The sequence below is a fragment of the Pan troglodytes genome, chromosome Y, assembly GCF_028858775.2.
Source record: "Pan troglodytes isolate AG18354 chromosome Y, NHGRI_mPanTro3-v2.0_pri, whole genome shotgun sequence".
Classification (NCBI taxonomy): domain Eukaryota; kingdom Metazoa; phylum Chordata; class Mammalia; order Primates; family Hominidae; genus Pan; species Pan troglodytes.
Genome location: NC_072422.2, coordinates 34975001 through 34988842, shown reverse-complemented (window position 1 = coordinate 34988842; position 13842 = coordinate 34975001). Strand labels below are relative to the sequence as shown.

General features: G+C 40.6%; 1 pseudogene; it reads left to right on the top strand.

The window, feature by feature from the left end:
• The first annotated feature begins 11650 nt into the window (after positions 1–11650).
• LOC129138874 (large ribosomal subunit protein eL6-like) lies at positions 11651–13348 on the top strand (annotated as a pseudogene).
• Positions 13349–13842: the final 494 nt, after the last annotated feature.

The window sequence follows — 13842 nt, the reverse complement described above, 5'->3', positions numbered from 1 at the left end:
AAACTCCATCTCAAAAAGAGAGAAAAATAAAAAGCAACACTGGAAGTTGTAGGTATTGGCTGCCACCAAGTGGCGATTTGAGGAGCAACGCCTTCACCGTCTACCCGGTTTGTGAAACAAAACAAGTTACCAGTAAAACTGAAGGCTTTTCTGAGAGGTCGCAGACCAGTTTTACAGACAAGCATAGACTCCCTGGTGGCCGGGCGCGGTGGCTCACGCCTGTCATCCCCGCACTTTGGGGGGCCGAGGCGGGTGGATCACCTGAGATCACGAGTTCGAGACCAGCCTGGCCAACATGGTGAAACCCCATCTCTACTAAAAATACAAAAATTAGCCGGACGTGGTGGCAGGTGCCTGTAATTCCAGCTGCTCGGGAGGCTGAGGCAGGAGAATCACTTGAACCCGGGAGGCGGAGGTTGCAGTGAGCTGAGATTGTGCCACTGCACTCCAGCCTGGGTGACAGAGGGAGACTCCGTCTCGAAATAAATAAATAAATAAAAATAAAAGATAAAATAAAATAAATAAAAACTGACCCCATTGACACACAGGTACAATCATTGCAGACCCAGCCACGATGCAAAGGATATTTCCCAGTGTTTCCTTTTTGGGACATAAGTATGTAACTGTAGAAATTGATAGTAGGGCCGGGCTCCATGACTCACGCCTCTAATCCCACCACTTTGGGAGGCCAGAGGAGGGCGGATCCCTTGAGCCCAGGAGCTTGAGACCAGCCTCGTCAACATAGCAAGAACCTGTGTCTACAAAAAATGAAAACATTATTCAGATGTGGTGGCGTGCACCTGTATAGTCCCAGCTACTTTGAAGGCTGACGCAAAAGAATGTTTCGAACCCACGAGGCGGAGTTTGCAGTGAGCCGAGATGGTGCCCCTGCAGTCCAGCCTGGGCAACAGAGTAACACAAGAAAAAGAAAGGAAGAAAGAAGGAAAGAAAGAAGAAGGAAGGAAGGAAAGAAGGAAGGAAGGAGGGAAGGAAGGAAGGGAGGGAGGGAGGGAAAGAAGAAAGGAAAGAGAGAGGAAGGAAGGAAGGAGATAGAGAGAAGGAAGGAAGGGAGGGAGGGAGGGAGGGAAAGAAGAAAGGAGAGAGAGAGAGAAAGGAAGGAAGGAGATAAAGAGAAGGAAGGAAGGCAGAGAGGGAGGAAGGGAGGAAGGGAGGGAGAGACGGAAGGAAGAAAGGAAAGAGAGAGAGAAAGGAAGGAAAGAGATGGAAGGAAGGAAGGGAGGAAGGGAGGGAGAGAGAGAAAGAAGAAAGGAAAGAAACAGAGAGAAAGGAAGGAAGGAGATAAAGAAAGAGAAGGGAGGGAGGGAAGGGAGAGAGGAGAAGAGGAGAGGAGGAGAGGAGAGGAGGAGAAGAGAAGAGAACAGAACAGAACAGAGAAAAGAGGCCAGGTGCAGTGGCTCACGCCTGTAATCCCAGTACTTTGAGAGGCTGAGGCGGTTGGATCACCTGAGGTTGGGAGTTCGAGACCAGCCTGGCCAACACGGCGAAACCCCATCTCTACTAAAAATACAAAACTTAGCCGGGTTTGGTGGCAGTCGCCCGGAATGTCAGGTATTCGGGAGGCTGAGGCAGGAGAATCGCTTGAACCCGGGAGGCTGAGGTTGCAGTGAGCTGAGATCGTGCCACTGCACTCCAGCCTGGGCGACAGAGCGAGACTCCATCTCAAAAATACAATAAAATAACTATCATTCAAATTCAGGGTCCTTGAGCCGTATTCCTAGTTCTATTGTCTCACCTCACTTTAAAACTATCGTTCAACAATGAGAACACTTGGACACAGCGTGGGGAACATCACACTCTGGGGCCTGTCGTGGGGTGGGGGTAGTGGGGAGGGATAGCATTAGGAGATATACTTAATGTTAAGTGATGAGTTAATGGGTGCAGCACACCAACATGGCACATGTATACATATGTAACGAACCTGCACGTTGTGCACATGTACCCTAAAAGTTAAAGCATAATAATAATAATACAATTTTAAAAAACAATTTAAAAATACAAATAAAAAAAAATTAAAAAACAATAAATAAAAATAAAAACTAAAAAATACAAATAAAAATAATACAATTAAAAAAAAACTATCAAGTTCAAGTATCTGCCCCCGGTTTTCTTCATCTCTGAATGGCTGTTTTTGCAGAACTGGCAGAAACTGAGAACGAACGTCATTCATTCTTAGGACGCAGAGTTAAATTCTGCGACAGCCACAGCATCCTAACGCCTGGTTGCCTGCACCCGCCAGCCTGTTGCAAATGCTCACAGAAAGTCTGAAAACAGGAAATTCTAAAAGGAGGGGTTGCTTTTGTTTGACAACCAGACGGGCCAGTGATTTACAGCCGGCCCCGGCCGCCTGCTCCTGGTCAGCCCTCTCGCAGCAGGCAGGTGACGGCACAAATGTCTCGCACAAATGTTGCCCAGGCTCTGAGAATCTGAGAACGCCTTTTGCTTTTTGCAGTTCAAGGGACTTCCACTCCGGGCGGGAGATGCCAGTTCCAGATAAATGCATTTAGGTGGTTTATTATTCCAATTAATTTAATTAGGATTTAATTTAATTTAAATTTAATTGAGATAATTAAATTTATAAGGATAATCAAATTTATTAATTAATATAATTAAATTTATCAATTAATTTAATTAATGAAGTTATTAAATTAATCAATAAATAAATTTATTAATTTATATTAAATTAATTATAAATAAATAGATAAATAAATAAATAATTGAATATTAATTTAATAAACAAATAAATGTTTGTAACTATTTATAAATATTAATTTTATAAATATAAATATTAATTATATATTTTATATATAATTAATTTTATATATAAATTTATGTATAATTTTATATAAAATTAATTATATAAACATTTATAGCTATTAATAATTATTTATAAATATTAATTATATAAATGTTAATTAATTGTATATTCATAAGTTAGTTGATAAATTTAATTATTGATAAGTATTAATCAATAAATGATAGATTTAATTATTTATAAATTTAATTATTTATTAATTACTTATAATTAATTATATAATAAAATGATTTATTAATCAAATTACTTTATTAATTGATTTAATTGTTTTATTAATTAAATTAAGTTTATTAATTGATTTAATTAATAAAGTGCATGAGGTGTTTAATAAATTACTTAAATTTATTAATTAATTTGGGATGATTCCTACATCTCATACACGTGTCTTTAAGAAACACCACATACTCCGAATTTAGTAATTCCTAAATGTCTTGCAGGCCTTCTCAGAGGAAGTGCTGTTTTTCTTTAACAATGGGAACCCTATTTTATCTGTCAGTGAGCAGTCCACACGTTGTAATTTTTTTCTTTCACACGCTGTGAAATATGAGGCATTTTTGCTTCCCCCCAACCCCCTTTCTTCGGAAGACAGGGCTTCCTGCTGTCTGGTTTTGCTCTTGTAGCTGAACGTCGCTTGGGGCCAGCGAGATTTAAGCGATGCTTTTGTGCAAAGCGTTGGAGCCTGGCTCATGAAGGCTGCTTGCAGAATTATGGATAATCCCGTTACCTGGGACTTCCCACTCTTGCAGCTTGCCAGAGTCAGAGAGGTATTTGTTCTCTGATAACAAAGCCTTCTTTAAAATAAAATAGGACCCACAATTGCGCTGCTGGGCAAAACTTCGTGAGAAATAAAAACTGATAAAACTATGTATATAAATGTTCTGAGAATGAAGCTCTGATTTTTTTTTTTTTTTTTTTTTTTTTTTTGAGACCGGCGTTTGCTCTTGTTACCCAGGTTGGAGTGCAATGGCGCGATCTGGGCTCACTGCAACCTTCGCCTCCCGGGTTCAAGCGATTCTCCTGCCTCAGCCTCCCAAGTAGCTGGGATTACAGACGCCTGCCACCATGCCCAGCTAATTTTTGTATTATTAGTAGAGACGGGGTTTCACCATATTGGTCAGGCTGGTCTCGAACTCCTGACCTCAGGTGATCCACCCGCCTCGGCCTCCCAAAGTGCTGAGATTACAGGCGTCAGCCACCGTGCCCGGCGTATTTGTTTGTTTGTTTGTTTGTTTGTTTTTCTTTTTTTGAAACAGAGTTTTATCCTTGTTGCCCAAGCTGGAGTGCAATGGTGCAACCTGAACTCACTGCAAGCTCCGCCTACCGGGTTCAAGCGATTCTCCTGCCTCAGCCTGCCGAGTAGCTGGAATTACAGGCCTGGCTCTTGATATATATAAATAAATAAATAAATAAATAAATATAAAATATATATTAAATATATAATATATATTATATATTATACAAAACATATATATTATATAACATATATACTATATAATATACTATATATTATACTCATATATACTATATATACTAATATATACAGTATATACTAATATATACTATATATACTATATATACTAATATACACTATATAATATACTAATACATACTATATTATATATACTATATACTATATTAATATATACTATATTATATATACTATATAATATATAATATATATTACATAGTATAATATAATATATTATACACAATAATATATGTTATATTATATATAACGATATATAATACTATATAATATATTATACTATATATGATATAGTATATTATTATACTATATAATATATTATATTATGTATTATATTATATATTATACTATATAATATATTATATTATATAATATATTATATAGTATAATATATAATATATTATAATATAATATAATATGTAATATATTATAATATACTATATTATAATATAATATAGTATATTATAATATACTATATTATAATATAATATATCATATATATTATATATGATATATTATATAATATAATATATATAAGATAATATATATTATAATATAAAATATAATATATATTATAATATATTATATTATAATATATATTATAATATATTATATTATAATATAAATTATAATATATTATATTATAATATAAAATATAATATATATTATTATATATTATATATAAATATATAATATATTATATAATATATATTTATATATAATATAATATATATTATTATATTATAATATATTATATATTATATATAAATATATATTATATAATATATGTTATATAATATAATATATAAATATATAATATATTATATAATATATGTTATATTATATATTATTATATGTTATTATATTATAATTATATAATTATATATAAAGTACATATTATATATTTTATATATATTAAATATATATAGTTAATGTATACATATTTTTAAATCTTGTCCACATTCCTAAGGGGTCTGGGGAGTGGTGCCCTACAAACCATCCATTCTCATCAGATGGGTTTTATTTAACCTTATATACCATGACTTACTTTCCAACCTGACTCCAGCATGACATTATAAGACAAGAAAGAAAATCAAAATACTTATCCCCAAAATATATTTCATTGCCATATCTCGAAATGGCCCTGGAAGGCGGTTCTTTGTGGGGGGAAACTCACATCTGCAGAGAATCTGTATTCACACAGCGAGATGTTTTTCTTCCAGGCCCTCCCAATCCTAAAGAGATTATCTAGGAGTCTAGCAAGCTTGTCAAGGTCTGAATAGGAAACATTTGTCTTCTGCTGTCTCTAAGGGCAGCCACTATGAGACCTCAAAAGAACCTTGGTCTCCACAATCTCTTATCTTAACCCAAACATTTCCTTTCTATGGATCCCAGGTCTTAAACAAACTCAACCAGTTGTCAACCAGACAATGTTTCAATTCACGGATAGCCTGGAAGGCCCCAGTTTGAATTGTCTCACCTTTGTGGACCGAACCAATACCTTTCTTTTCTTGCTTTTTCTTTCTTTCTTTTCTTTCTTTCTTTTTTCTCTCTCTTTCTTCCTTCGTTTCTTTTCATTTTCTCTCTTTCCCTCCCTCCCTCCTTCTCTCTCTTTCTTCTTTCTTCCTTTCTTTCTTTTCTTTTCTTTTCTCTTTCCCTCCCTCCCTCAGTCTCTCTTTGTTTCCTTCCTTCCTTCTTTTTCTCTCTTTTCCTTCCTTCCTTTCTTCCTTCCTCTCTTTCCTTTCTTTCTTTTCTCTCTTTCCCTCCCTCCATCTCTCTCTTTCTTTCTTTCTTTCTTTCCTTTTGAGACAGAGTCTCGCTCTGTCGCCCAGGCTGGAGTGCAGTGGCATGATTCAGTCCACTGCAATCTCCGCCTCCTTCCTGGGTTCAAGCGATTCTGTTGCCTCGCCCTCCCGAGTAGCGCTGGGATTACAGGTGCCCACCACCACGCCTGGCTAATTTTTGTATTTTTAGTAGAGATGGGGTTTTGCCATGTTGGCCAGGCTGGTCTCGAACTCCTGACCTCAGGTGATCCACCCACCTCGGCCTCCCAAAGTGCTGGGATTACAGGTGTGAGCCACCACACCCGGCCTCAATAGATACTTAAAAACAAACTTTACAATAAGTCGTATAAAGGGAGAGAAAGTGCAATACACGTGCATAACGATTAAGAGACTCAATATTTTAAGGCGGCTGATGGAGTCTTCAGATTCACTTGTAGGTCTCATGTAATTCAAATCAACATTTCAATAGTTTTTTCTGTGGAACTGGAGGAACTGTTTGTAAAATGTAAATGGGAATGGCACTAGAAAGAGAAGGGAATGGGGAGGGGAGGAGGGAGAGGAAGAGGAGGGGGAGGGAAAGAGAAAGAGGAGAAAGAGGAAGAGGAGGAGGGGAGAAGGAGGAAGGAGAGATGGAGGAGGAGGGGAGAAGGAAGAGGAGGGAGATGAAGAGGGGAAAAGGCAGAGATGGGGAAGATAGCAAAGGAGGACAAAGAGGAGGAGGAGGAGAAGGAGGAGGCAGAGGAGGAGAATGAGAAGGGGAAGAAGGAGGAGGAAGAGGAGAAGGATGAGAAGGGGGAAGAGGAAAGGGAGGGAGAGAAAGGAGGGGAAAGAGAAGGAGGGAGAGAAAGAGCAGGGAAGGAGGGGAAGAGGAGGGAGAAGGAGGAGGATGGAAAGGGAGGAGGGGGAGGGTGGGGAGGAGCAGGTTAGGGAGGAGGAGGGAGGAGTAAGGGGAGTGGGAGGGGGAGGGGGAGGAGGAGGGGAAGGGAGGAGTAGGGAGGAGGAGGAGGGAGGAGAAGGGGAGGAAGAGAAGGGGAGGGGGAAGGGAGGAGGAGGGGAAGGGAGGAGGAGGATGGGAAGGGAGGAAGGGAAGGGAAGAGGAGGAGAAAAAGAGGAGGAGGAGGTGGAGGGAGGAGGAGGGGGATCAGGAGAAGAGGATAGGAGGAGAGGAAGGTGGGAGGAGGGGGAGGAGAAGGGAAGAGGGAGTGAGGACGAGGGAGGAGGAGGGAAGGGAAGAGGAGGAGAAGAAGAGCAGGAGGACAGGGCGGGGGAGGGAGGAGGAGGTGGAGGGGGAGAAGAGGATGGGAGAGGAGGAAGGTAGGAGGAGGAGGGGCAGGAGAAGAGAAGTGGAGAAGAAAAGGAGAAGGAGAAGGGAGGAGGCGGGGGAGGAGGGGGAGGAGGAGAAGTGGGGGAGGGGGAAGGGGGGAGGAAGAGGGAAGGGAAATTGTGTTTCCAATGCATTTCTTGCTTCCGCGGAAATTGTCTATCAAATTCATTTCCTGCTTCCGTGATAATTGTCTTTCAGATGCATTTCTTGCTTTCGTGGAAACTGTCTTTCAAATACATTTCTTGCTTCCATGATTATTATCTTTCAAATTCATTTCTTGCTTCCGTGATAATTGTCTTTCAGATGCATTTCTTGCTTCCGTTAAAATTATCTTTCAAATTCATTTCTTGCTTCCGTGATAATTGTCTTTCAAATGTATTTCTTGCTTTTGTGGAAATTGTCTTTCAAATGCATTTCTTGCTTCCGTTAAAATTATCTTTCAAATTCATTTCTTGCTTCCGTGATAATTGTCTTTCAAATGTATTTCTTGCTTTTGTGGAAATTGTCTTTCAAATGCATTTCTTGCTTCCGCGGAAATTGTCTATCAAATTCATTTCCTGCTTCCGTGATAATTGTCTTTCAGATGCATTTCTTGCTTTCGTGGAAACTGTCTTTCAAATACATTTCTTGCTTCCATGATTATTATCTTTCAAATTCATTTCTTGCTTCCGTGATAATTGTCTTTCAAATGCATTTCTTGCTTCCGTTAAAATTATCTTTCAAATTCATTTCTTGCTTCCGTGATAATTGTCTTTCAAATGTATTTCTTGCTTTTGTGGAAATTGTCTTTCAAATGCATTTCTTGCTTCCGTTAAAATTATCTTTCAAATTCATTTCTTGCTTCCGTGATAATTGTCTTTCAAATGTATTTCTTGCTTTTGTGGAAATTGTCTTTCAAATGCATTTCTTGCTTCCGCGGAAATTGTCTATCAAATTCATTTCCTGCTTCCGTGATAATTGTCTTTCAGATGCATTTCTTGCTTTCGTGGAAACTGTCTTTCAAATACATTTCTTGCTTCCATGATTATTATCTTTCAAATTCATTTCTTGCTTCCGTGATAATTGTCTTTCAAATGCATTTCTTGCTTCCGTTAAAATTATCTTTCAAATTCATTTCTTGCTTCCGTGATAATTGTCTTTCAAATGTATTTCTTGCTTTTGTGGAAATTGTCTTTCAAATGCATTTCTTGCTTCCGCGGAAATTGTCTATCAAATTCATTTCCTGCTTCCGTGATAATTGTCTTTCAGATGCATTTCTTGCTTTCGTGGAAACTGTCTTTCAAATACATTTCTTGCTTCCATGATTATTATCTTTCAAATTCATTTCTTGCTTCCGTGATAATTGTCTTTCAAATGCGTTTCTTGCTTCCGTTAAAATTATCTTTCAAATTCATTTCTTGCTTCCGTGATAATTGTCTTTCAAATGTATTTCTTGCTTTTGTGGAAATTGTCTTTCAAATGCATTTCTTGCTTCCGTTAAAATTATCTTTCAAATTCATTTCTTGCTTCCGTGATAATTGTCTTTCAAATGTATTTCTTGCTTTTGTGGAAATTGTCTTTCAAATGCATTTCTTGCTTCCGTGATAATTGTCTTTCAAATGCATTTCTTGCTTTCCTGGTGAACTGCAGAATAAGAGAATTCACTAGGTGCTTCTGCTCTAATTTTGGTTAACATTTTTTTTCAGTGTACGTGCAGCTTTTATTTTTCTTAATTTTATTATTATACTTTTTTTTTTTTTTTTTTTTGACGGAGTTTCGCTCTTGTTGCCCAGGCTGGAGTGCAATGGCGTAATCTGGGCTCACTGCAACCTCCGCCTCCCGGATTCAAGCAATTCTCCTGCCTCAGCCTCCCGAGTAGCTGGGATTACAGGCACTCACCACCACGTCCGGCTAATTTTGTATTTTTAGTAGAGACAGGGTTTCTCTATGTTGGTCAGGCTGGTCTCAAACTCCCAACCTCAGGTGATCCACCTGCCCCTTCCTCTCAAAGTGCTGGGATGACAGATGTGAGGCACCGCGCCCAGCCTTGGCATTATTTTACAGTACAGTGTCCCACGTGCCTCAAGAAAGATGTGCTTGTTCAGAAGCCCACCCGGGTCTACAGCTTTCCTGTCCCCTGCTGTGTGCCCAGCATGCTAAGAATGTAGCAGGATGAGCCACCGACAAAACTCCTCAGACACCAGATTGAAGAAGGAACAGGTTTTCATTCGGCCGGGAGCGTCGGCAGACTCGCGTCTTAAGAGCTGAGCTCCCCGAAAAAGAAATTCTTGGCCTTTTTAAAGGCTTACAGCTTTAAGGGGTCCACGTGAAAGGGTCGTGATATATGAAGCAAGCGTGGGGAATGTGACTTGGGGCTGCATGCATCAGCTAACAGAACAAAAAGTTTTATAATGTTTTTTTCATACAGTGTCTGGAATTTACAGACAATACAAATAGTTTAGGTCAGGGGTTGATGTTATTATTTTTACTTATTTTTTTATCTCCTAGGGCCGGGCGGTGGTGCCAAGGGTGTCTGGCTACTTATCTTACTGAGGTGTAGGGAAAAGAAAGACAAATCAGACCGTTACTGTGTCTATATAGAAAGGAAAGACATAAGAGAGTCCATTTTGAAAAAGACCTGTACTTTCAACTATTGCTTTGCTGAGATGTTGTTCATTTGTAGCTTGGCCGCAGCCACTTTGACCCAACCTGGAGCTCACAAAAACATGTGTTGTATGAAATCAAGGTTTATGAAATCGAGGTTATGAAATCAAGGGCTGTGCAGGACGTGCCTTGTCAAGAAAACGTTTACAAGCAGTATACTTGGTGAAACTCATCGCCATTCTCTAGTCTCAATAAACCAGGGGCACGATGCACTGCGGAAAGCCGCAGGGACCTCTGCCCTTGAAAGCCGGGTATTGTCCAATTGTCCAAGCGGGGTATCGTTTCTCCCCATGTGATAGTCTGAAATATGGCCTCGTGGGATGAGAAAGACCCGACCGTCCCCCAGCCCGACACCCGTAGAGGGTCTGAGCTGAGGTGGATTAGTAAAAGAGGAAAGCCTCTTGCAGTTGAGAGAGAGGAAGGCCACTGTCTCCTGCCTGCCCCTGGGAACTGAACATCTCGGTATAAAACCCGAGTGTACGTTTGTTCAATTCTGAGATCGGAGAAAAACCGCCCTATGGTGGGAGGCGAGACATGTTTGCAGTAATGCTGCCTTGTTATTCTTTACTCTGCTGAGATATTTGGGTGGAGAGAAACGTAAATCTGGCTTACGTGCACATGCAGGCATAGTACCTTCCCTTGAACCTAATTATGACATAGATTCTATTGCTCACATGTTGGTTGCTGACCTTCTCCTTACTATCACCCTGCTCTCCTACGACATTCCTTTTTGCTGAAATAATGAAAATAATAATCAATAAAAACTGAGGGAACTCAGAGGCCGGTGCCGGTGCAGGTCCTTGGTGTGCTGAGTGCCGGTCCCCTGGGCCCACTGTTGTATCTTTACACTTTGTCTCTGTGTCTTATTTCTTTTCTCAGTCTCCGTCCCACCCGACTAGAAATACCCACAGGTGTGGAGGGGCAGGCCACCCCTTCACTGAGGGAAGAGAGAGACCCTCTCATATTGTTTTATGTTGTTTTATACTCATTACCTGTTTTAAGAGAAAAACAAGGAAGTGAGATCAAAGACAGGCAGCCGGGTGCCAGGCCCGAAACCAGGCCTGGGCCTGCCTGCCCTAAACCCAGTAGTTAAAAATCAACTTGTAACTTAGAAACCGATGTTATTCATAGATTCCAGACATCGTATAGAAGAACACTGGGAAACTCCCTGCCCGTTCTGTTTCTCTCTGACCACAGGTGCACGCAGCCCCTGTCACGTACCCCTTGCCTGCTCAAATCAATCACGACCCTTTCCTGTGAAATCTTTAGTGTTGTGAACTCTTAAAAGGGACAGAAATTGTGCATTTGGAGAGCTGGGATTTTAAGGCAGTAGCTTCCCGATGCTTCCAGCTGAATAAAGCCCTTCCTTCTACAACTTGCTGTCTGAGAGGTTTTGTCTGAGGCTCGTCCTGCTACATTACTTTTGTGTGTGTTTTTTTTGTTTTTTTTTTTCCAACTTCTTGCTTTTTCTCTCCTCCTGTCTTGTGAGCTAGGCAAGGTGAGGGGACGAGGGCAGCAGGGGGAGTACTGGTCTCCTTCCTTAAGAATATCCCTGGAAACTCTCTTTCCCATCTTGCACGATGGCAGGTGAAAAAGTTGAGAAGGCAGATACTAAAGAGAAGACACCTGAGGCCAAGAAGGCCGATGCTGGTGGCGAGGTGAAAAAGCGTCACCTCAAGGCTAAAAGGCCCAAGAAGAGGAAGCCCCATTGCAGCCACCACCGTGTCCTTGTCAGAGGAATTGGCAGGCAATCCCTATATCTGCCGTGTATTCCGGAAAGGCCGTGTACAAGAGGAAGTACTCAGCCACTGAATCCAAGGTTCAAAAGAAAAAGAAGGAGAAGGTTCTTGCAACCGTTACAAAACCAGTTGCCGGTGACAAGGACGGAGGTACCCGCGTGCTTAAACTTCGCAAAATGCCTAGATATTATCCTGAAATGCCTACCCTTGTTTTTACTTTAACTCGTTACTTTGAATTTTGTTCTGCTTGTCTCTTTAATCACCTAGCCCTGCTTCTCATGTAAATAAGACTCTCTCTAGCTGGGAAAGCCGGACAAACTCCAATTGACCGCTTAATTTACAAGACTCTAAGGGCTCCTCACCCAACCCCCTTTCCTAAGGAGTTGGCCTGGGTAAACAGATCCTCAGCATTTCAAACGAGCCCAATTAACTAATAAGGTACTGGCACCCACAATGTATGAAGTTCCCAGGAATTTTCCTCCAAGAGATAACAACATAAAACCTTGAGTTCGTGTCCTGCATAGACCGTATATCTAATTATAATGAAAGATTTAGAACCTTGCACCTGCTACCGTTGCTCTTCTTGTCACCATTTGTCTGTTACTTGTTTATCACTCTGTAACTCTTTTGATTTTTTTCATTCTTGCATGTTTTTACTTCTGTAGAATTATTACATTTGAGTCCCCCTCCCCTTCCTAAACCTAGGTATAAAAGTTAATCGAGCCCCTTCCGCATGGGGGAGAGAATTTTGAGCGTTAGCCGTCTCTTTGGCCGCCGGCTTAATAAAGGACTCTTAATTCGTCTCAAAGTGTGGCGTTCTCACTAACTCGCCTGGGTACGACAATCCTACTGAAGATGTACCAGTGAGCACGTGAGAAAACGGCGAGCCAGCATTACGCCCGGGACCATTCGGATCCTCCTCACTGCAGGCCACATGGGCAAGAGTGATGGTTTTCCTGAAGCAGCTGGCTAGTGGCTTGTTACTTGTGACTGGACCTCTGGTCCTCAATCGAGTCCCTCCACAAAGAACGCAGCAGAAATTTGTCACTGCCACCTCAACCAAAATCGATATCAGCAGTGTAAAAATCCCAAAACATCTTAGTGATGCTTACTTCAAGAAGAAGCAGCTGCGGAAGCCCAGACACCAGGAAAGTGATGGTTTTCCTGAAGCAGCTGGCTAGTGGCTTGTTACTTGTGACTGGACCTCTGGTCCTCAATCGAGTCCCTCCACGAAGAACGCATCAGAAATTTGTCACTGCCACCTCAACCAAAATCGATATCAGCAATGTAAAAATCCCAAAACATCTTACTGATGCCCACTTCAAGAAGCAGCAGGTGCAGAAGCCCAGACACCAGGAAGGTGCCATCGTCAACACAGAAAAAGAGACATATGAGATTACGTAGCAGCGCGAGATTGATCAGAAAGCTGTGGACGCACAGATTTCACCAAAAATCAAAGCTATTCCTCAGCTCCAGGGCTACCTAGGATCTGTGTTTGCCCTGACCAATGGAATCTATCCTCACAAATTGGTGTTCTAAATGTCTTAAGAACCTCATTAAATAGCTGACTACAAAAAAAAAAAAAAGAAAAAAGAAGGAATATACCTGGAACAAGGAGCAGGTTCCATAGCGGGAACTTCCTTGGAATCAAAGCACCTTAATCGGGAAGAGGTTTCCTCATCTCTCCCTCTTCTCACCTGCTTTCCTTTGCCCTGCAAAGGCTGCGGAACACACCGCCTCAAAACATGGGGCTTTGTCACAAAGATTTCTGAAACGAAAGCCAGTGAGAAGAAGGATAGATAAGAAAACCTCTTCCCAATTAAGCCACTTCCTCATCACACCTTGTCTTACCAGGGACCAGGGACTCATGTGCCTGGTTTTATGAAATGAGACCACCACTTCTCCTGTTGTCCTTCCCAGCTTCTCCCCAGCCTCCCCTTTTCCCTAGTTTATAAGACAGGGCAAAAGGAAAAAAGCAAAAAGTTGGAAAGAAACAGAAGTAAGATAAATAGCCAGATGACCTTTTTTATTTA